At 36.8% G+C, this 25,227-nt stretch overlaps 1 pseudogene; it reads left to right on the forward strand.

The window, feature by feature from the left end:
* Positions 1 to 7,184: 7,184 nt before the first annotated feature.
* The window catches only part of LOC118709732, a 30,292-nt pseudogene continuing 12,249 nt past the window's right edge, over positions 7,185 to 25,227 (forward strand).

The following is a 25,227-nucleotide window of genomic DNA, read 5'->3' on the forward strand; positions in this document are numbered from 1 at the left end:
TAATAAAGCTCTAGTCATGAGAGGCCTTACCTGCCAGTAGCATTTCTAGAGCTGGGGATAGATGGTTCTACCAATTCTCTATCATCTCTTAAAGTACTAATAAAACATGGTAGTTTGAAGAAAAAATAAGGTCATATTACTTTACACCAGGTAATTTCTGAGGATTCCCAAAGTATATTTTATGGCAGTTTTCTCTGTAGAGCTATATCTACCTATAGCATTGCTTTGAAATGTAAACTTCAGATTGATATTATGTCTAACCCACCTTAATTTGTTTCAAGTGAAACTGAACCTTTGAACAAATAGCTTACCAAAGAAAAAGATTAATTATAGTAGCAATTAAAAAAAAACAACAACCTGCTACCTTCTAAATCAGTGAATCACTTGTCTTGATTATTTTAATGAGGCTCTCTGCATTTACATAACTTTTTCCTTCCAGCAGTTGGTCCAATTACCTTGTTTTCTTGTTTTATGACTCTGCTAATAGGTACATCATTTATAATCCATGAAATCAGCTCCCCTATTCAATTTTATTTGTTTTTGTCTCCATCTCCCTTTTTCTTAAATGCCATTTGGAAATCAGGTTTGTTTAAAGGAACTGTTGCTTTCCTAACAGTTGTGACACCTTGAAATTCTCCATCAATAAAAGCTGAGTACTCTGTGTTAGTCCTGCAGTTTTTAAAATTGATTTAATTGTTTTAGAAATTAATAGCAACACTAAAGTGGAGGCTATAGTCTTGCATTTGTAATGTTGTATTTACCTGAAAGAAGAAGAAGAAGAAAAAAAAGCTTAAGAAGTAATGTCCTGATAAAAAAAAATATACTATGTTGGTAAAAGAAAAGATATTCTAATTTCCAAGATCAAACTAGCTCTGTGTGGGGTAGATAGACCAGCTCCCCACAACAAGACCAATCACACCCTGGGCTGCAGAGACTGAGAAGATAATTTAATAAATGAATAGAGCAAACTAGTGCAATGAGGGATCTGAGAGTGGAATTTTCTAGGATGAGTTCATTCACTGTCTCTAGGACAAGAGCTGGCTCTGAGAAGGAGATCATGATCGCTATAAATGTATTCCTAGGAGGGGTTGTGCATATGTGCCGGGGATAAAATTCCATTATTAACAACACAAAGTTTCAGGCTCAGTGGTACTTTTTTCCCTAAAGTCCTACATTTGAAGAATTAACTTTCCATTAGATTATTATCCATTGCAGATACTAAATAAATGTATTATTCAGCAAATGCATTTAATTTGCATCCTAATATTCTCCAAAGTAAAAATTATTGGTTTTCTTTCTCATTTTTAATACTTGGTTTGGCATATGCACCCCAAGGAAAATATATTACTGGAGCCGTGTAATACAAATGTTTTCCTTCTTCAAATTCTACTTTACTGAAGAAAGAGAGAGGGAAAAGGCCTGAATAAAACATAGATAAATAATATTTTCACAAAGGAATGCCCCAATTAAACTGATGGCAGGGTTCAATGAAACACAGACTTGTACAAGAAACTAGTGCTTCAAAAATTCTTGTCTTCTCTCACGTGGATATAAAGTACAGCATAGGGAATATAGTCAATCATATTGTAATGACTTTATAGTGTTAGGTGGCTATTAGGATTATCAGGGAGATGATTTTATAATTTATATAAATGTCTAACCACTATGCTGTAGACCTGAAACTAATACAAAATAATATTGAGGGTCAACTATAATTGAGAAGAAAAAAAAAAAAGCCAGTCTTCTCAATAGCTTTTTTACAATCCATTTATGACAGATACACAATCAGAAGGAAAATAGAGAATAAGGACTAAATCAAGTTTAATCATTAAATATGTAGAATTAAAATAATCATATGTTAATAGAATATGCTATTAAAAAGTTTTTGTTATAAGTTCTATGGAAGCACCATCTTTGTCTAGCCCCTGAGGCTAAAAAATATTGTTCAACATATTATTCAAACATATTGTTCATTTTTTTCTAAGTAGAAAGAAGAAAAACTTCCATTGTGTGAGACACAGCACGAAGATGGCTGACTGTGTCAGTTCTCACCAGACCTTGGATTTCCCAGGATCCAGAACTGTGAGAAATAAATGTTTATAGTTTAAGGTGTGTGTGTGTGTGTGTGTGTGTGTGTGTGGTGTGATTTTTTTGTTTTGATGATTGCTTGTAATTCTGCATTAATTTATAAAATTAAGCAACTCTAAGCATTAAATTCAATTTTATTTGGGTCTTTCTTTCCCCAACACTTGAGTAAATTGTGCCACGAGATAGCAGAGGACAGCCAGGGCTTTGTCTATAGGTAGAAGCTCTAATGACAAGGAGATCTGGCTATTGGCTGCCATGTATGCTTACGTCTATATTGCTGCACTACTGCATCTTTTATTACTTTCTCACAGATTTTATGTTTCAACTGTTTCCAGCATTTTTATTCTCATGGATTTATGGAAGAATGAAAATAGGTAAAGGGCAGTCTGGGGCTGTATGAGTGTATCCCATGTTTGTGGGAATTGCATTATGCTATAATAAAATATAAATGTGTCTGATAAGGATATATTTAACAGAACAAAGGATCTTGCATGAACCCAGCTTCAGTTTTGAGAAAGTGTTTAGAGTTGCTTTAAGGTATCTTTGTTTTCCTTACACACAACATGGTGTTGATTTCAAATCTGAGACTTACTTGCTGGCTGGCCTTGGGCAATAACCTAAGATCTCTGAGGCTTAATCTTTCCATAGGTAAAATAGAAAATAATACCCATCTTGCAAAATTGCCTTGAGAGTTATAGAAAATCTACACTTAGCACAATACACAATACCAAAGAATTGCTTTACAAATGACACTTTTCATTATTATTTGTGATGTTATAAAGTGAAAACCTTTAACATGTTAGTCATCTACCATCTGGGCCACCTTATCCACCCGAACTTTACTTATTAGCAGGCAGGCTCTGACTTACACCATAAATGTAAGATTATTTTATTTCTCACCTATAAAATGAGAATGTTCTCATTTTTACCATTCTATATGGTGGTTGCAGAGAGTAATGAAATAAAATAATAATCAATAAGAACACTTCCTAAAAATATATCCCCTGCTAGAATGGACCCATAGAAGATCAAGTGCCTTATCTGTCTTGTTTACCTCTCTATCGCCACCATCTAACAGTGCCTGGCACATAATGGGAATTCAGTGAGTGATAATATGATGGCGGAAGGAATAGTGCCTCTCACACAATACACAGTCATTGTCTGTATTATCATTCTTCACCTGTGCCTTCCTCCAGGTCTCTGTGCTTTCCTCACCATCATCGGCACACTCAGTTCCCCGCTTTCTGCTCTTACCTATGAGGAGCCTTTTGATTGAAAAGTTTTATTTTTTTCTTTCTCCCCATCCAAAATAACCAGACTTCTTAAAGTAGCCAGCCTTATAATCCCATAGTCTCTCTGTTGTGTTTTGACCTTGGCTTGTGTTCACTTTTGACTTTGTGTATTTTATCAGCTCACCTTGCCTTGTGACACCAGAAGTATGTGTGCTGGGAGGCGGAGGGAATGGACTCACTTTGCACCAATCATAATGTATTCACTGGTTCTCTTTTTAGTTTTCTGTTGCTGCTGTAACAAATTAACACAAATTTAGAGGCTGAACACACAATGGAGTTTTAATCTTACAGTCCTGGATTTTAGAATTCCTGGAAGGCATCAGTGAGATCAGTGAGCTAAAATAGAAGTGTCCATAGGCTATGTTTCTTTTTGGAGGTATTAGGGGGGAAAATATCAATTTTCCTGCCTTTCTAGGGGCTGCTGGCATTCCTCAGCGTGTGGTCCCTTCCAACTTCAAACCGAAGAACAGCTGGTTTCTCACATCACATCACTGCAATACTGACTACCTTTCTCTTTCATGTTTTAGGAGATTTGTGGTTACTTTGAGCTCACAGAATGTTCCAGGGTAGTCTCTGTAATATAAATTCAGCTGGCCATATTATCTGCTACCATAATTTTAATGTCTTTTTCATGTAACCTAATCTATTCACAGGTCCTGAGAATTAGGACATGGGAATTTTTGATAACCCATCATTCTGCCCAATCAGCTAGGAAACCTGGGTGAAGGCTCAGCTGGGGCACTCGTTTGTTCATCAGGTGGAGATAATTTGGGATTCTGAATCCTAGCACTTACATAATTCACTCAAACATCTCACAGTTGAGATCTGATTCATATCATTAGCCAAGGCCTCACCTAGCAGCACATTTCTTGCAGTGGTTTTCCTACTTAATTTCTCTCAGTCTATGTTTGTACTTAATACCTTTCAGATTACCACTACCTTGTCCTAAAGCTCTCTCCCTAGAGCTAGACAGAGTTCTGCCTTTACTCTAGGAAGTGTGCTTGGGACTCCAATTTGTGTGACTGTTTCCAGGTTCTTAGTCATCTGGTTCCCTTGTACCTATCAGGACCCTATTAATGCCATGTGCTCAGGTTTTCTGAAGTCAACCATCTGCTTTGACAAACATCTTCTTTATCACTGTGTCCTGAATCTATCATCAGGCCATCACAGGAATTTTGCACTATGGTACTTACAACATTCTGATTGGTAAGTTGAGACTTAGGTAATTCATCACTGCCCAGGTGAGCCACCACTCATTTCTTTTGTTGTTGTTGGAGAGTAAGGGGCATCATTCAATCTCTCACTTATGCAGAATTTTTTTTCTTTTTGTCCAGGTGTACATCTACCTTCTCTAGCTTAAAATATATTCCTTTGGTTCTGCCTCACAAACAAGTTTCTACATACTCTCGCTTTCCCCAAGAGTAGAAAGGAGTGCTGGTAAAGCAAGAGAGGAGCCTGGTCTATAATATTCAATGAAGCATTCACTTACTGTCAGAGTTGTACCAGTGCGGGGTGCACCCCTGCATGACCCTGAGAGTGAATGTCTCCTAAAATTTTGTTTCCTTGGCTTTTCTCTGGACCCACACTAGCCCAGGCCTTTGCTGCTTCAGACTTAATGGAAACTATTAATATTATTAAATTTCTACTCATCGTTTGTGATCACAAGAGAAGAGAAAGAAAAGCTACACTGTGTCTCACAAAATAAGGAGTGATCCCTTATTCTCCAAATGAGAACGTGATCTGTTAACCCTGACGTTCTCTCATTGTGATTCATGAGTTCTAGTTTTTTGCCCCCTGGCCCATCATCCTCAACTTCTCCTACCATGAGCTGTTACCATCAACTTTTCCCTCCACAAGCCCTCCATCTTGACTTTTCCATCATGTGTTATCAACACAAACTTCTCCTACCATGATCTCTTGCCCCCATCTTCTTTCACCATGAGCTCTAACTTTTTCTACTAGAATCATTCCTGCATTTTCTTTAGAGAAGTTCCATACAAACATGGAAATTATATTGTATTAACTCATTTTTTAAGGCTGAATTTGAGATTTCAAGGGTAAGAAAAAACATTCACCAATTGTAATTCCCCCAGCAATTGGAGAGAAAGGAAGCAGTTCTTTGCATATCTTCCTCCATCTAGATGACTTCTTCAATCTATATATATAAAAGGCTAATATGCAAAGTGTCCCCTCAGGAGTTCGACCAGAAGACCAGGAGTTCAATTGCTCATTCTGACATGCTCTAACCACCAGGGGGCAACATAGAATGAAGGGAGGCCAGCTGCCAATAGCTGAGGAAGGGAAGCCCCCAGCCGGCAGCTGGAAGACCCCAATCAGCCCTGATTGCCAGCCAAGCCTAGGAATCCCATCCATGCACAAATTTTGTGCACCAGGCCTCTAGTTCTGTAATAATAAGTCTCCCCCCTAAAAGTCTCTGCTGTATTAGATTTCTAGTTTAATCTAGTTTTCTGACCCTTTTCATTCTTCTGACATTAATTTAATGACACTCATTGGACATTTGTGCTTATAAAATTATTTACATAGGACAGAAACCAAAATGCTGCCTACCTATGAGATTTCCTCCAGGGTCATAATATTCTAAATTTTACATTAGTTTTTCCCCCACTGGGATAAAATTTAATACTTTACTTAGGTCAAGTGGTAGGATAAGGAGAATAGCCCTTTTTCAAACATTTTCCGGACCATTTTAAAGATTTTTATCATCATGGAAAAATTTAATTATTGGCTATTTTCATCTCATCTAAATTCCTCAAATTTGTTTTCTCTCATTTGGATTCTTAAGTTTCTATTTTTTTAGCTTTAAAAATTAAATGTCATATGTTAATCACATATTAACCTATAAAAATGGTGAGATTAATTCTTAGTCCATCCAATACTCTTTTTATTGCTCGCATAGTTTGAGTGTTGATCTTTGTACTCATGAACTTGCTTGACCTGGTTTCTTAAACTCTTATTTTTCTGGTATTGTCAGTTTTTAAATAACATCAACGAAACAAAATCTTCCTAAGAAACCTAGAAAAAAAAGGCATGCAGCATGGTCTTCAAAATTAATTCCTTAGGCATTGTTTCAGCTTCAAAAAAACAAAAAACAACAACAACAACAAAAAAGAAAACAGGAAAAAGAAAAAGAAGCAGCAATTCTCTTGCTTAAAAAAGATATCTTGCATATTCAGAGGACATGCTTCTAAAAATGCTCCTGAATGAAGAAAATAAACTGTACTTGACAGTTAACCACTTTAAAGGTTTTCTCTTTGTGATGCTATTGCAAGTGTTTTGGGAGGAAGACTCAATTAAATGTTAGTTTATATTTAATACTTTGCATCTGTCAGAGTTCAGTCAGAGAAGCATGGCTACTAAGCATGAAGGGAATAAGTGACTCAGAAGAGGAATGAGATATTGCATAGATGGGAGAAGAAGCTGGAAAGTGAAGCAGAATGGAGAAGGAAGGAAGGGTCACTAGCCCAGTCTCCTGGAAAACAGTGCAGGTGAATAAATCAACTTTCTTTCAGTAAATAAGGAGTCATGTCTATCCAGCTGCTGAAGCGGAACGACAAATGCTGAGCTCACGCTGAGGTCTTTGAACTTGTTGCTTCTATATGGTCTCCTTCTGAGGCTCCTCAGCCTAACATCTAATATGAGCCTGGGGTCCCTGCTGGCCAGCAGGAGGGAGAGACACAGATAGGAAAGGACCCACTGGGTGCCTCTGCATTGCATCTGACCACAGACCCTACAAGAATAATGACTCCTTTTCCTCTTCCGTGGATGAAAACTTCAGTATTCACCATGGCCCAGCGTTTAACGTATTGTCGGAGGCTGTCGTACAACACAGCCCCTGACAAAACTAGGCTGTCCTGAAGCCCTGGGAATAGAATTGTTCCCAAGAAGGCTGTGAAAGCACCAAAATGTGATGTGTGCCCAGGCTGACTTCATGGAGTTCATGCTGAGACCCAAGTTTCTAGTGAGGTTGTCTAAAATGAAAACATGTCAGCAGGGCCTATGGCAAGCCCATCTGTGCTAAATGTGTCTATGCCAGGATCAAGAGTGTTTTCCTTATTGAGGAACAGAAAATGGTTGTGAAAGTATTAAAGGCACAAGCACACAGAAAGCCAAATAAAATTTTTAAATGCCTGTTTTTTAGTAATAAAAAGCCAAAAAAAGAATAATGATTGCTACTTCACTACCACCTTCCAAATCTTACCCAAATTCATCTGTTGGCCAACTTTAACCTAGAAGCACAAGGGAAAGTGGGTCCTCACTAGGACTGGTTAAAATAGGGCTCCCAGTATGTTCCTCCCTACCACTACCCAAGGCTTGTTGACTAAAGAGTTGATCCTGAGGGGCTGTAACCGCAAGCAGACCTGTGGGCTGACTAGAATGGCAAAGAGAAGTGGAGCTTGGGAATGGTTTTAGAGACAAAAGTACATTGTCCGGGCTAATTTGGCTCCATAGGTAGGAGCATCGGCCCACACCCAAAGGTTGCTGCCTTAATTCCTGGTCAGGGCCACTGCTGGAGTGTGTGGGGATGCAACCAATCACTCTTCCTTCGTCTCTCTCTCTCAAAAATAATAAATAAATAAATCAAAAATAAAAAATAAATAAATAAATAGGAAAAAAGTAAATTGAATCCAAATATTTTAAGACTATGAGAACTCTGTGATAAAACTTAGATTTTGCCACTTTCTGTGTGACATTGCATTAATCTGTTTTTGTTTTTTTTATGAAATGGACTTTACATTGTAACTAGCTGTCTTAGCATGGATTCCCTGGGAGCAGATCCCGAGGTGAGCTTTTGTGCAAAAACTGATGTATTAGAAAGTATTCTCAGGAAAGGGATGGAAATAGATGCAAATGAGTTATCAATTCAGTCCCATAGGGGACTCTGATGAAAATGGAGGTTTCATCTCTGGGTTGACTCAATCAGGGGACGAGGCAAGTGGAGAATTTGTACTCTGTGCTGTCAGTCATGAGGTAAGGCCAGCTTGGGGGACTGTCCCAAGAACTCACCTGTTCATATGCACAGGCAAAGCAGTCTAGCAGCACGAGGGAAGCTCTATCACAAAGCAAGGCAGGTATTAGCCGCGGATAATAAATCGCAGGGAAGCCACTGTGTAAGAAAATGGTAAGAGAACCAGAGGGAATATGCTTTGAGCACTTGACAAGTATAACAATACTTTGGAAGGATTTTGTGCAGCTCCCCCCCCCCTTTTTTATTGAATTTATTGGAGTGATGCTGTTAAAATTATAAGAATTCAGGGGCACAATTCCACAACATCTGTACACTATATGGTGCTTGTTCATCACCCCAAGTCAAGTTTCCTTCCATCACAATCTGTGAAGCCTTAATAAAAAATATATTTAAAATGCCTAGAAAGTTAACTGACACAAAGTAGACATCCAACAAAGTGTAAACAGCAGTAGCAGCAGGAGTAGAGGCACTGCTGAGTGGAGAGCATTTAGAATAAACCATCTCATGTAAGACAAATGCAGCAACAAGACTGGCTTCAGTAAGAATGGGGAGTGGTTTAGTAAAGCTATCCATACTTCAGGGAAAACATAACACTCTTGGGCAAAATTGATGCTCACCTTATAAGCTATTTAAAAAATTGCAAAGCTATTGTAATTTAGACAGTTTAGTGTTATCATGGGGACTGATAAATAGTTAAATGCAACACAAAACAAAAACAGGCCAGAGGCCCTAACCGGTTTGGCTTGCCGACTGAAGGGTACCAGGTTTGATTCTGGTCAAGGGCATGTACCTTGGCTGTGGCACATTCCCAGTAGGGGGCATGTAGAAGGCAGCTGATCCATATTTCTAGCTCTCTATGTTTCTCCCTTTTTCTCTGTAAAAAAATCAATAAAATATATTAAACACACACACACACAACAAAAAACAAACAAACAAAACACCAGACCAGAGAATGTGTAGTGTTAGATCACATGATAAACAAGGCACTTTAACCTAATGAAGGAAGGATGCTATTTAATAGATGGTGTTGAGATTACTGGCAATCCCTCTGCAAGCGGAAATTAAATTTTGAATTTTATCTCATGCAATGTATGGAAATAAATCCCAAATGCAATCACAATAAAGGTATGTAAACATGAAAGCAAATCTTGTGATAAGTTCTTCCAGAGTTTAACCTAAAAACAGATGCCATCATCAAAATTTATGGCAGATTTGACAGCTAATTTTTTTAGACAAAGGACAAAATAACATATTGAGATATATGTATAATAGCAAAAGGAGGATGAATATCCAATAGGCATAATACATTCTCAGTATTGAAAATGAGAAAATGAGGGGAAAAAAATAATAGATGAGAAACAGATTTATAACATATATAAAAATTAATACACATATGCAATGCTCAAATTCTGTAGTAGTAATGAAAAAATTATGAGACATGATATTTTCACCCATCAGATGAGCAAAATAAGAAGAAAGCTTGCTAAGATGTGTTAGGTAGATAATAGATACTCTCACACATTCTTAGTGAGATTGAAAATTGGTTTGGGATTTGAGGAGACAATTTGTTATTGTTTATAAAAATGTAGAGATGTATAATCAGCAGTTCCACATGTAGGTATATACCCTAGAAGCATACACACAGCTGTACAAAGAAGTGTATATAGAGATATTTTATTGCAGCATTATGTTTAGCAATGAGATTTGAAAATAATCTAAATATCCATTTTTTTTAACTTGGCAAATCCATATGAAGGAATAAAATGCATTAGTTATTGTAACAAACAAATTTCTTCATGCTCCTATGAAAAAATGCTCTCCAAAACATACTACTAAGTATAAATAGCAACTTTTTAAAATGGTAACTACAAAATTATTCATTTATTAAGACATAATACATTTGTTGACATACATAGAAACATATCTTCTGCTCAGCGCACTCAGCAAACTGTTATTGTTTAGAGAAAAAAAAAACAACAACATCAATAACCTAGGATCTCAGTAATTTTGCTGATTTGTGACTTGTGGTAGAATTTGATAAATAATGGATATTGGTTCAAATCTGGAAGCCAAATAATGTTTGGCCACCACAGGTTTTGTTTAAGTTGAGTAACTATTAAATGAAACTTTATGAGAGTCACATAAGAAATCAGAATTGCAATATCTCTATTAAAAATCAGATTTGGCAACAGTAGGCAGGGATTCTGCCTGGCCGGTCATATCTTCAAGCCCATCAAAATACCTGTTGACCCTTCTACTTACTTTATCTACCTGGAAATTGTAGGTTTTGGGGTTTTGTTTCTTAGGCTATTTTCACAATCATTATATTTAATATCTAAAATTCTCAACACCCTTCTTTGGATTATGATGTGCCACTAGAACAACATGATGAAGTAAGCTTGTCCGAATGCTCCCAAAAGGGTGTATTCTCTTTTAAGTATAATAATGGCCACAGTGCCCATCACAATGCACAAGGCACATCATGGAACATCAGTGTTACTCCCAGACTTCGTGATCCCCAAGGACCACCAGGGAGCCGAGTCCAATGCAATAAACAAAAGAGTGTGCAGTTTATTGGATTGACTGTCATGGTATTGCAGTGCTTATATTCAAGTAACTCTTATTTTACTTAACACCACAAGAACATAACTTTTATTATAGTACATTGTTATACTTGTTCTATTTTTAGTTATTGTTATCTTTTATTGTGCCTAATTAATAAATTAAACTTTATTCTAGGTATGTCTGTACAGGAAAAAACATCATATATATAAAATTTGGTAATACCGGTGGTTTCTTGGGACACATCCTCCTAGGAGAAGAGGAGGCTACAGTAAATGAAATCGGTGTATGTGGAAGAGAATAAAGGCAATGAGTTATGGCTGAATACTCTACAACAGCTGAAGTTTTAAGAAAAAGTTAGATGTGATTAATCTTCCTTAGCTCTTGGCGTGGCAGCAGAAGTATCTTCAGGCTAGCTTCTTAGAAAATTGTGAGTTGCTTGGCTTTTGATGTAGATCAGAACCAAGTTGGCAGAACCATAAAAGTGAAAGCTACTACTTAGGGAATCGGGTTAAGTCTAAATGATTAGGGGCAAAATCCAAGTCCATCAATTGTGTTTTCAAAGATAAAATAAAGAGTTTGTCTTTTCTTATTCTGGGAAATCTTTAGGTTTAACTTGAGAAGTAAATGCATTCTAAAATGCATTCTAAATAAAGCAGTGGACTAACATTCTTCAGTGTCAATGGACTCTTCAGATAAGTTGAACATCCTGACAATAGACTATTTCCCCTGAATTAGAACTAATTGATAACCCTTTTGTCTCTTAATGTGACTTAAACATTTCCTATATGCAAGGGATATAATCGGCATAGGGAATGAATATACAGAAAATCAGGATCCATTCACTAAAATTTCAACTCTTCTCTGACTTCATTTTTAAATTCAGAGTTAGCAACTTAATGCATTTAATTTATATTTAACTTTTTCATTTGGTCTGTCACTTGATCTTTCTCTGTGGAGCTAAATGGCCCCAGTGTACACACAGGAAGTCTTATAAGAAAGTGAAGTCTTACTTTTTAATTAGAGAAAATGTGCTAAATGGATGTAAAGTAATTTGAATACAGCAGAGACCTCTTAAATCTCTATCAATAAATCTGGAATTGCAGCAGGTCTATCTCTGCACCATAGATTTAGTTAAGGTTGAGCTTGAAATATGACAGTGAAATTAATTTGTTACTAATGCAATCAAGTGTTTCAGTAATTCATGAGAAAGTAATCCCTCAATGTACATGACTCACTTAATAATTTAAGATGTTTCAGGCTTGAAAATAGAACCAATGAGCTCTTCATAGATTAAAAAATAAAGGCATACAGGACCTGTTCCAAGTATTGCATTCCTTATATTCACTTTAATAATCATGCTATTTATTTCTTGAAATAAAAATTGGGGGGCTAATGGTCTGTTTCTTTGTGATGTTTCTATAGACTCTACACAAAATTTATTAGGTCCTATGTATTAATAATCAGTTTGGTTTTGACTATATATTAAATATTTGAGTAAAATACTCAATCACTGTACTAGTTGAATAGTCATCATATATAACAGGTTTATTACGGGTGGATATTTATTTTGAAGAGCAATGATAGATATAGAAGATCAGGGTTTTAGAAATAGCCATTTGATGTTGTCTATTTTATAGGCAACATTTTTTCTAGAGACATTTATTTTAAAATGCTGGCCAGTCTATATTGCCTGTGCTACAAAAGAGATTAAATAATTTGACAAAATTAAAAGAGTAAAAGTCCCCCCCATTTGATATTCACTCTACACGCTCTTTGCTAAACTATTAGTTGTTAAAGTGAAAAGAAAAAAAAAAAGTCCAATTCTGTAGAGAATTTTTTGAGTTCACTTGAGACAAACTGGTGACATATACCAGGGAGCAAGATCTCAAATGCTCAGAATAACAGTTCACAGCTTCTTTTGTGTATTTAAGATTAAGAAGGGGGAGGGCCATATAAAAGATTACCTGTATGAAGGGGCATAGAAAATATTACCTGTGGATGGAGAAAGCAAGGAGGGGATTAGCTCTCTTGGTGATGATTACAATTTATTTCACAGGTATGTTAACCTAGATGGACAGAAACAATGGACAGGGCTTGCTTAAGGCAAAGATAAGCCTTTTACTAAAGACCTTCTAAGCCTGGGGCATGACTACCCACAGGGACCTGCCCAGTTAGGAATTTATGGTCACATCACCCTATGAGGTTACTTTCCAGAGAACACCTTTCTTTTTCTTTCATCCATACAGTAAAATTCATATTTTTATCTTATTTTTATACTTCTCATTCACTACTGTTTTTTTCTCCTCACCTTAATCCAATGTTTTAAAGAGTTCTATCCAATACTATAAAAATTATTTCATTATTATTGTTTTTGATATTAGTACTCAAAATTTATTGTTTGTAGGGGAGCAAAATGTGCCATTCCAAAATGGGTCTCTTTGCTATGGGGATTAATTTAGGCTGATTACTTCCAAGAAATAAAAGGCTCTTGAAGAGCTGTTTACTTTCCCTTAACTGCCTAAAAGAATTTAGATAGAGGGCTGTTCCAGGAAGAGAGCTATCACAGAGTTGTAAGTAGGTAACTGTGGTACAAAGACTATGAGCTGGGTGTGGGAGGCCGGGGAAGTTAGCAAAGCCTGCTATTCCAAGGCCCTCTCTGTGCCTCACTGTCTCTGCAGGGCATAACAAACGTTTGTTTATTAAACATATGTTTTCCCATTTCCATGTGCATTGCCTTCCTCCCCTTGAAGTCCCAGACCTCTACCCCATTCTCCTTAGCTCAGGATGTCATGTCAGCTTCAAGTTAGTGGCTGCCCTTTGGGCATCACATTATTATTAAATGTATGTGGGGGCCCTGACCAGAGTACACCGGAGGTTAAAAGCCCAGTCCCCATACGCATGTGTGAGGGCAATGACAGCAGTGGCATCACAGGTACTGCGCAGGCGCACCCTTGAATAACCTACTTCTGCTAACGTAGCACAGCGGCCTCTTTTGTTTGAATGAATATATGAGGTGCCACTGACCAGCTGGTTATTGGCTGCTTTGTTTGCCATAAAGCATGACCCACTTACCTATGGTTGCTGGTGTCTTTTTCCAATTCCCAGCATCCAAAGAGGTCAAGTCCCTGGCAAAGGAATTTGGACCCAACAGTGTACAAAATTAAACTTAATTTTCTCCTGGTCATCTGTCTCATGTCAGTGTGTTTCTTATGCCAGCCACAAGAACCTAGCAGGGTGAGCAGAAGAGAGATGTTTCTTCCCTGGCATGTATTAGCCAGGGTCTCTTTGTTTATTTCAGCTCCTTAAGCATCCTAAGTTCCTGTTCTTATTTCTATAGCCACCTTTCTCCTAGACCAGAATATTAGCAAAACCTGATCCAGAAATGCCCTGTCTGTGCCAATCCTGTTCAATTTTCTTCTTCGAAAGGTCTTCTCAGCAGTCAGTTACCTCATGGAGCTTTTTCACAGTTTCAAAGGGTGTCCTCATTTTAAAACAGAAATAGATAAATAAAACAGAAATTATAAATAAATAAATACTAAATAAATCTCTATTTTACTTTTTTATCCTATCCTAGAGCTTTTCCCACTTTCTTTTCTCCCACTTCCTTAATCTGCCACCAAGGTATTTGGCCTTGCTTACATTTTCTCCTTTGATTCTAAATGTATAAAAAGAACGACAAATATGCCATTCTCCATAGTATTTTCTCAGTCCACAGAGATCTTGCTTCAGGGCATGCCCTCAGATTTTGACTTAGCTAAACTATTACCAACTTTTTCTGTAGGTTTGAATGTTCTCTCATGATAACTGGGTTATAGGAGGTACATAAAAGGCATCTAGTTACCCAGGAGAACCTTGGCATGTGGAATTTTAGTGACATTAGTGTTCTTCCTATCAACAACAACAACAAAAAAGTTTGGGCTGCAATGAAAGATCAAAAGCACTTATCTGAGCAAAAAGAGTTGCCATCTGGGGGATGCAGATTCAAGTGGCAACTCAAACTATGTTCTGCCAAGAGAAAATAGAGGCGATCTTTTATAGAAAAAGTTTCGATGAGGTCCATGCGTGCAAAGGAGGAATTTAAATCTGATGAGTTTGGATTGGTTGATCTAGATGCAGCTGAGGGGTACAAATCTGTGCAATTCTTACTGATCTATTGAGTAAGCGGCCATATGGTGATGATGGAATAAGGAACTTCCCTGCAGCAGTTGACTCAGAGAAAACAGGCAGGGAAGAGGGCAGGAGGTTGAAAGTTCAATCTGGTGTTTCCTGTTAGCAAATGGCTGCTAAACTCTACTTTTGAACTTAGGCCCAGTTAACTACAGGGAGTTCATCTTGACAGAAAATTCCTTCTTGGGATTCACACACATTTTCTTAATATAGTCTGGGCTCAAGATCAAAAATAGCTTTCACATAACATCCACAGGAATTCGAAGCAGCCCTGTGAATGCTCTTTCTGTAACCCTGGAACATTCTCTTGTTTCTGGTGGTGTTGTCTGTGGCATTACCTTGTCTTACCTAGAGTGCTTGCTTAGGATGCTTGTTACCAGGACCCCATTAATCAATCATCCATGCCCAGGCTTTTCCTTCCCGTTCGTTTCTTCCCTAAAGGCAGATACTTTTTCTTTCTCCAAAGCACCAAGAACCCTTATCTTGTCTCTGTAACTTGTTTTCTGAGCCCAGGGGTTCAGGTAGGTCAAGACTTTTCCCCCTCACATTTTATTGGAGTAATGAGAAATTGATGATGTCAGTTTAACTGAGACATTTCAATAATATGCTGTATCCTAAAAAAATGACAATATTATCTGACAGAGTGAAATGCTTAGTCTTTTTGGTTTGTTTGTTTTTTTTGGACTCACTGCACCAGAGCAGAGACCACAACACAAAACCCCTCACTGTTATTAATATCATGTTAATAGTTAATTGTTAACTATCCTATACCCATAGATACAAAAGATGTATGTGTCTATTTATTTTATTTTTTATCCAATCCCAGAGATTTCCCTATTTTGTTTTCTTCTTCCTCACTAATCTATCACCAATGGATTGCATGTAACCTTTTACACCACCTCCTTTGATTATACATTAAAAAAAGGTGCAATATTGCCATTCTCTGGAGCATGTTCTCAAACCTGTGAGATTTTGCTTCCCAACAATTATTCTCAGTTTGGCTCAAAAAATTCATTAAAAAATCTCTACAGGTTTAAATACTTCATATGTTGACAATATAAAAATATTATAATTGTTATCATTAGTATTAGAGTAATATAGTAGGAGTAATTTGTTCTCTGCCTAATCCAAAAATCAGGTTAGGTTGGTTCATTCATTAGTCTTACTGTCATAGCTATCTAAATAATTACAACACCAAGTTTTAAAAAAAAAATGGTCTGTATGTCTTCTTTACACGTTAGAGTTTGATTAAGCTAAAAAATGATTCATCATGGGTAGAATGCTGTACAGTAATACAAGTTAATTTAAAAACTAATCTCATATACATTTTAATTAAAGAAAAGAATGATACTACAGAATTATGTGGCATTTTCTCAATTTTTCTTGGAAGTCACTTTGATGTGGGGCGTGATTAGATTATTTTCAGAGGGCAAACCAACAAATTTTCATTGAGCTAAGTTTTCAGCCTGGAATTTTATAAGATTATGCATTGTAAAAGCTGGAAGACTCTTAGAAATACATCAGTATAAATTGTTTCTTGGACTAATTGGGGAAACTTAACATTTCTAAGAAAGTCAAAACACAAATTAGCATATTTAAGTTGCTGAAATATCTTATCATGAGGAAGTATATTAAACGTTATTTCTTCAAAGCTTTCTACATTTAACTGCAACTCCATACTTCCCTTATAAATTTATTTTTACAAAACACATATTGAAAAACGCATTAATCTTGGGTAACAACTTCTTTTAGGGAGAGGAAACTGAGCACTTGTGAAATTATGAGAATTATAGAAGAGAACAATATGGGGGTGCCGTGTGTGTGTGTGTGTGTGTGTGTGTGTGTGTGTGTGTGTAACAGAGTGAAATGCTGGGCTCTGACTCCAAGCCTGCTTTGTTTAATAGCTTCTGCTTTGTCTTGCATATTGCCACACTAATACCAGAAAGTCCTTCTCCTGAGGAGATATGGGATGTATGTATTGTTTACCAAAGATTTGCCGGATCCTCCTGATCAAACTCAAATCAACTAGGACATCTTCCTCAGACCCTGCTGTTGCTCAGTGGTCACTCATGTCTGCAGTGGTCACTCACCTTTGCCCCTCCCTCTTCCCCTTTCCTTGACATAAAAGAAGCCTGACCTCTAAACTTTCTCAAGATGGATTTGAGGAACCTTGGTCGGTGTCTTTTTGATGGATTAAACTTTAATTACTCTAAACTCTGATACTTTGAGTTCTGGCCTTTTAAAGATTTTGAACTGGTAACATATTTAGTTTTTAAATACACTTATAAAGCAACTCCTTCTGTTTCTTATTCACCCAAATAGTTATGAGAATGTGAATCATATAATGATTATTAAGCGATTTTTTTCCCTGAAAATTTCTTAGTTGAACAGAATGTAACTTTGAGCTCTAGTAACACTCCATAATGAGCATAGCATGAGCTATAAAAGTGGAAAAACTTTTCCTTTACACTTTGAACTTTAGTGGGGGTGGGGGTGACCCTGTGAATTAACTGAGAATAGCTAGATTTTAAAAAAGCATACATATTTTTATTTTAAAATTTTATGTGCATGGGGTCATCATGAAGACATGAATATTCAAAGAAGTAATAAAGATTTGAGAGGTTCTGTCATTTTTGTTTAAATATATTTTTATTGATTTCAGAGAGGAAGGGAGAGGGAGAGAGATGAAATATCAATGATGAAAGAGAATCATTGATAGGCTGACTCCTGCATGCCTGCTACAAGGGTTGGAGCCCATAATCAGAGCATGTGCCCTGATCAGGAATTGAACTGTGATCTCCTGGTTCATAGGTTGATGCTCAACCACTGAGCCACACCAACTGGTCTGGTCTGAGAGCTTCAATCATTTTATTAGGAGAAAGGAGAGAGAAGGGACACATGTGAAAACAAATTACTTCCTAGAAGGGCAGAGAAAGGGCATTTATAAACATATAAATGAGCTTTTTTGAAATGAAAAATGGGCCCTTTAGAAAAATAGGATCCTGACAATCTTTGTTTGGGTGTAGTACTGAGCTCTTATCTTAAAGAAAAGAATTTCTGGGAAGCAGATTTTATAACAACTGAGTTTTTTTGTTTGTTTGTTTGTTTTGAGGGGGGTGGTGGGGGAGCTTCTGCTTTTATGCAGGTAAGGAATTTCAGGGACTCAAATGTCTTCTGATCAAAATACTTCTATGCCAAAGTGGAATATTTTGATATGGCATATCTCTATTCTGCTTCGGAAGTCTTAATAAATTTGTAATATAATTGATATATTTGTGACAGCATGGACTGATTTTGAAGACAGTATGCTAAGTAAATTAAGTCAGACAAAGAAATGATGAATAACCTCTTTCTTATTTTAAACACACAAACACACACAAGTTCATAGATACAGAAAACTACTGGGTGCAAGATATGAGGGATGGGAAGTGGAACAAATGGGTAAAGGAAATCAAAGGTACAAACTTCCAGTTATAAAATAAATAACATTTGGGGATTTAATTGTGGCCTATAGCTAATAAAACTTTTATACATTTTAAAGTTGCTAGGAGAATAGATTTTGAAAGTCCTCATTACAAGAACATTTTTTTGGTAGTTTTTTAATGTTAATAAATATTTGTTAATGGCTTGGTTAATTATGAAACACTCTGGTAGACATTGCTAAACACACTTTTAGAGTTTTAGTTCTAAGAACACTAAAGAATCTATTTTTAAAATATGTTTTTATTGATTTTTAGTGAAAGAGGAAGTGAGAGGAATAGAAAGAGAGAAATGTTGATGAGAGAGAAACATCAATGATTGGCTGCCTTCTGCTTACTCCCTTCTGGGTATTAAGCCCGCAACCTGGGCATTTGCCCTGACAGGGAATCGAGTCATGATCTCTTGGTTCCTAGGTCAATGCTCAGCCACTGAGTCACATCAGGCAGGCTAAAGAACTGTTATTTTATTAATTAATTAAGTTATTTTTATTTTATTTTTATTGTTTAAGCTATTACAAATAGTAGTACATATGTCTTTTTTTCCTCCCATTTAATTCCCCTGAGGCTACCCACCCCTCTCCAGGATTTGCCCTCCCCTTCTCTCTCCATGCTCCCCCCACCTCCCAGTGTCTTGTGTATGTTGGTTGTGCTTATATGAATGCATACACATCCTTCTGTTGATCTCTTAACCACCCCCCAACCATCCCCTACCTTCCCTCTGCAGTTTGACAATCTGTTCGATGCTTCTTTGCCTCTGTCTATTTTTGAAGAACTGTTATTTTAACTCACCAAATTCTCCTCTTTCCTGAGGGGGGAAAAATTCATTAAATCAATGCAGTTAGTTGTAAATCACATTTTGTGTCTTTGACCTGGGTTTTAAGTAGTCTATTTTGCAGGTGGACAGCAGGTGCTTCTGTCCTTTGTAGATGTGTAAGTACATGCTGTTTGTCTTTACATTTATTACTTAAGTTGGTGTCAAAAGAATATTGTTCCATTCTGGTCCATGCTTGGGGCTTACTCTTGTAAATTAATCTTGTCATAGTAAAGGTTGTTTAAAAGCCAACTGAGTGAATTTTCAAAACCTCTTTCATCTGACCATATGTATAGAAAACTGGACCCCATGTAGCCATCAGTATAGTATATTAACTACAGAATATGTTCGTGAGGTAGTTTTGTTTGTAACTATTCTGTATTAACTACAGAATGTGTTCGTGAGGTAGTTTTGTTTGTAACTATTCTGTATTAACTACAGAATGTGTTCGTGAGGTAGTTTTGTTTGTAACTATTTTGTTTGTAACTATTCTAACAATACATACATCCTATAGCATGCATAATCAGGGCATGCTATTCTGAGTCTCTAGATCTAAGATCTTATCTTGTCAAAAATCTATAGAAGACCAAATGTTCCAGTAAATTTTATCTATTTTTTTAAAACCAGAGGTGTGCTTGCTTTTGATTAACCAAACATATAGTCCTCAGTGGGAGCTGAAGAGAATCACAGTACACTATATGAGAGAAATCTTCATTACTTTCTGACTCACTGTGTGCTAGGGGGAAAACCTACATAGAGTGATAATACAGCCGAAACCGGTTTGACTCAGGAGACAGAGCATCAGCCTGTGGACTGGGGGGTGAAGGTGTGGGGTATCCCAGGTTCAATTCCAATCAAGGGCATGTGCCTTGGTTGTGGGCACATCCCTAGTAGGGGGTGTGCAAAAGGCAGCTGATCAATGATTCTCTCTCATCGGTTTCTAACTCTCTATTCCTTTCTCTTCCTCTCTGTAAAAAATCAATAAAAATATATTTTTTAAAATAAGAATGATAATACATAGGCCTTGTGATCTGGCTTAATGGAGTTTATATTAGACCAGCAAAATGGCCATTGGTGTAATTGAAGCCAAGGGACAGATTGTTCTGTTCTCATATAGTTTTGTGTGGTCATATAGTTTTGATCAGTTGCTAAATTTGTATAGAAGACAAGGAATACATCTGTCAGCATATTACTTTGAATAGAAAGAATACTTAATAACTGTTTTTAATGATAGTGATGAGAATTATATTGCAATGAAAATACACTTTAAGAAAATATTATGTGTGAATGTGTCTGCTTTCTTCTTACCAAAAGGAAAGTTTCCACCAGTTCTTTAGACAAATCACATGGACTACTTCCATCTACATCACAAAACACTATGGCCAGGTCGGGCAGCAGTATTTCTTTAGTTTTCCACTCTCAATAAAATATGCCTGCTCACCTGAAATCTATATGTTCGTGCTGACCGATACATTTAATTAAAAAAGAAAGAAAGAAAATATGCCTATTGTTGGTCCTGATTGCCTCCTGCCCAATTAAAAATAAAAGGGCTAGTGAGAACAGAGGTTTTCACCATATGATTGAACCTCTACATACTGTAGAGATAAAAGCTCATGCTGAGTACAGCTTCCCTAGTATAAATTTCACCTGACTTGGTCTCCCAGCTTTTCTCATCTATTGTCTCCCCAAGCCTTTGATCTTGTTGGCCTATCTTCTTGCACTTGTACTTCTACTGCTGTCTTCCAGAATCACTACCCTGACTGATGTGAAGCCTGCTGTCAAAAGTAAGCTTCTCTAAAAATTAGAAATAAAATATTTAAAAATAAAAAGAGTAAGATTCTCTTCCCATGTCAGTCATTGGACCTAGAAATAATTGGTGACTTGCCTCAGAGTTCAAGGGCCAAACGGGTCGGCATGTGAGGATATTCTAACTCGAACTTAATTATGTATATCTAGGAGTGACAGCAAGATTGTTTAAGGAACAAGAAGACACATGTTAAAAATGCCTGAGTCAAGAGTCTTCTTTATATTTCCTTGAAATCATTCCCTCCCCCCCATAATGGTTTACTTGATTTCTGATCAATGATCTTTACTTCAGTTAAAGTTTACCACAGAAGGTTTCTAACTAGATAGGTGACTGCTTGGTTCCAATTAATTTTAATAAGCACTAAGAAATTAGACCTTATCAGAGCAGCTTGATGTAATATAGTATTTCCAAGTGAATTTCTTTATCCCATCTATATTAGAATAACTTGAGGTCCTCGGTTTGGGATGAGGCTTAGAAATTTTCTTTTTATGAAGTATCAGCTACTTTGCCCACTAATGTCTGTGACCAATCTGTATAAAAAGCCTAATAAGTACTATAAAGAAATATAGATCTGAATTAAACACTGGTGTGCAATGCAGAACAAGTCACCTCAAGACTCACCTCTGTAGTGTGCAGGTTATTTTTAACTAAAGGCAATTTTAGCTTCAGGCTCAAGGTAAACTTCTGTCACTTCCACCCCAACTACCAGAAGAATTTGGAGCCTTGCCCATAATAAGCTATTAGCAGAGATAACTTCCATTGAATTATCTATAGGGCGAACTTCTATTTACCAAGTTTTTGTTCTTACATCCTGCAAAGACTTTCTAAAGCCCCCCCCCCCCCAGGTACATTACCTCATCCTTAATTCTTACATACCCACTAGATGCCTAGTGCATAAAAATTGTGCATGGGGCTGAAACCAGTTTGCCCCAGTGGTAGAGCATCGGTCTGCAGACTGCAGGGTCTCGGGTTTGATTCCAGTCAAGGGCATGTACCTTGGTTGTGGGCACATCCCCGGTGGGAGGTGTGCAAGAGGCAGCTGGTCAATGTTTCTCTCTCATCGACCTTTCTAGCTCTCTATCTCTCTCCCTTCCTCTCTGTAAAAAATCAATAAAATATATATTTTAAAAAAAAATTGTGCATGGGTAGGGTCCTTAGGCATGGCTGGTGATTAGGGCCAATCAGAGCATGCTGGCTGACAGTCAAGGCCTTCCTTCATTTCATGTCGCCCCCTGTTGGTCAGGGCAAGTCACCTTGAGCAATTGAATTCCCGTTCTACTGGTCAAACTTCCAAGGGGACACTTTGCATATTAGCCTTTTCTATATATACTAGAGGCCCGATGCACAAAATTCTTGCAAGAGTAGGCCTTCCTTCCCCACCCAACCCCCCTGCCGCCAGCACCGGCTTCCCTCTGGCGCCCAGGACCTGGGCTTCCCTCCAGTCTCTGGCAGGCACCTGGGACCAAGTTTCCCTTGTAGCCCCAGTTTAGTCCAGAAGGACGGAAGGATGTCTGGGCTAGTTAGGATATTATGCTTTTATTATTATAGATAGATGTTCCCTTCCTATCCTTAGCGCAGGATGTCTTATATACTTATCTTCTCTTCCTGTCTCTGAACCTTTCATGCACAGTTCCCAAACATATGAATGTATTATATTTGGTTATTTCCTGCTACTAATCTGTCTCATGAGACCAGTTTGTTTCTCCCCTACTACTTGCAGAATTTTGGAGATTTTGTAGCTTAACTGAATCTTTGATTTTATTGGTAAAATATGATTCTCTCTCATTGATGTTTCTATCTCTCTCTCTTCTTCTCCCTTCCTCTCTGAAATTAATAAATAAATATATTAAAAGAAACTATCATAATTCATAAGTTTGTGAGACAAAATCTATAGTAATACTATAAACAAAAAAGTATATCTGTGTGGAAGTTGATAAATCTGAACTGTCAATAATAATACTAATCTACACTAATAAAAGAGAAATATGCAAATTGACCATACCTTCATGACATCCACCAGCAAATCAGGAGTGAGTATAGAAATTAATTCAACAAAGATGGTGGGTTAATTTGCATACACTGGCACCAAGCGACTGGGGCCAGGATGCTAGCATTGTCACCATGGTAACATCCCAGGTGTTCTGGGCCGCCCCAGCCCCTCTGGGCCTCTGGACAGTGTGGGAAGGTACAAAGGCGGCTCTGGGCTGGAGTGAAGGCACTGCCTGCAGCAGGGGAAGGAAGGCCCATTCTTACACAAATCTTCATGCATCAGGCCTCCAGTAATAATAATAAAAATAATAAAATTCAATCAAGCAGTCTCTAGAAAAAACTGAACTCCTCTTATATTCTCTTTAGAAAAAATATTGTAAAATAATTATTTTATCCAAAGGCAACCAAGTACTTGTAATTTAAAAAATGCAGAAAATTTTTAAAATATGTGGACACAAATAAATATTATTTTGTCTTGGTTTCATACTTTCAGTAAATTAATTCTTTTTAAACTTGCTTTGTAATATTTATTTATTTCTCTAAATAACAGTCATATTTGTATTTAATTTTTATTTATAATTTTTGTCCTATAATAAGGTCCCATAATTTTTTAAGCTTCAGGGTGCAGAAAATATGCATGCACAAATATGCAATGTGCATAGTGATAAAAATATATTTGTAACCTGGCTCAGTGTGGCTCAGTAATTGAGTGTCAACCTACAACCAGGAGGTCATGGTTTGATTCCAGGGTACAAGTCCAAGCTATGGGCTCAGTCCACAGTGTGGGGCAAACGGGAGGCAGCCGGATATGATTCTTTCTCATCATTGATGTTTTATCTCTCTCCCACTCCCATTCTCTCTGAAATCAATAAAAAATATAGTTTAATAAAGAAAAATGTATTTGTTAGTAAACAAAAAAAAAACCTCCAATTCAGAATAATGATTTATATTCTACAGTAGGAACATCTAACTAGGCTATCTGAAGATGTGAGAATTGAAAACACTGTATTTTATTTCAGTTAGAAAATTAATAGAGTGATCATTTTAAGATAAAAATAGATGAAAACTGACTTGCCTTTGATAAAATAACTATTGGGTAAAATAGCAAAGATGACACAATAGTAACTCTGGGATTCATTAGATAGGTCAGTAGTTCATATACACAAATGGACTCACAAGATAAAAATATGACACTAGAAAAGGTGGGGATAGGAATGGACTAAAAGGGGACCCAGAAGGTCAAAAACATATTCTGATCTCTCATTTAAGATTTCCAATATTATTAAAATTACATCAGCAGTGAAAACCAGAATTTCACAATAAGCTTCACCAAGGTTTTTATTTTTCCCCAATGATTTCACTTTCTTAAGAATTTTTCACATTCTTCTAAATAGTTAAACATCTATTTTTTTTTTCAAAATTGACTTAAAAGTCATCAGATCTTATGGAAAAAATGCAAGTTCTTAAAAATAGCTGCAGTTAGAAGCCAAGCAAATGTTATTGAAAGGTAGCATCAAAAAGTGAACTTGCCTTAGAGATATAATTTCAGTCATTGTGAAACCATTAGATACAATTAACCTTAGGCTTATTGTGACCCTTCTGAGGAGTTATTTTTGAGGTAAGTACTGAATCTGGAAGCAAATGAAAAGGGTAACAAGTTTCAGCCATTAAGAAATTTATTTTAAGACAATAATACAAATTATGTCACATTATTAAAAGTGAATAAAGCAAAGTTAAAAGTATTTATTTCTCATTTATGGTTTTCATTCAGTTCTAAAGGATATATGTTTGCAGAGATAAACTCTTAGCAGTTAACAATACTTTGATAATTGCTAAGCTGAATTGTAAGTTTGTCTTACTAACTTTTGAGAACTTTTAAAAGAGATTTATTCCATCAAACCTCAGAGGGAAGGTAGGGGAGGGTTGGGGTAAGGGGGCGAGATCAACCAAAGGACTTGTATGCATGCATATAAGCCTAACCAATGGCCACAGACACCAGGGTGGTGAGTGCATGAGGGGAGAAGAGGGTTAGGAGGGTAATG

Source organism: Pipistrellus kuhlii, unplaced genomic scaffold (assembly GCF_014108245.1).
Source record: "Pipistrellus kuhlii isolate mPipKuh1 unplaced genomic scaffold, mPipKuh1.p scaffold_m20_p_7, whole genome shotgun sequence".
Classification (NCBI taxonomy): Eukaryota; Metazoa; Chordata; class Mammalia; order Chiroptera; family Vespertilionidae; genus Pipistrellus; species Pipistrellus kuhlii.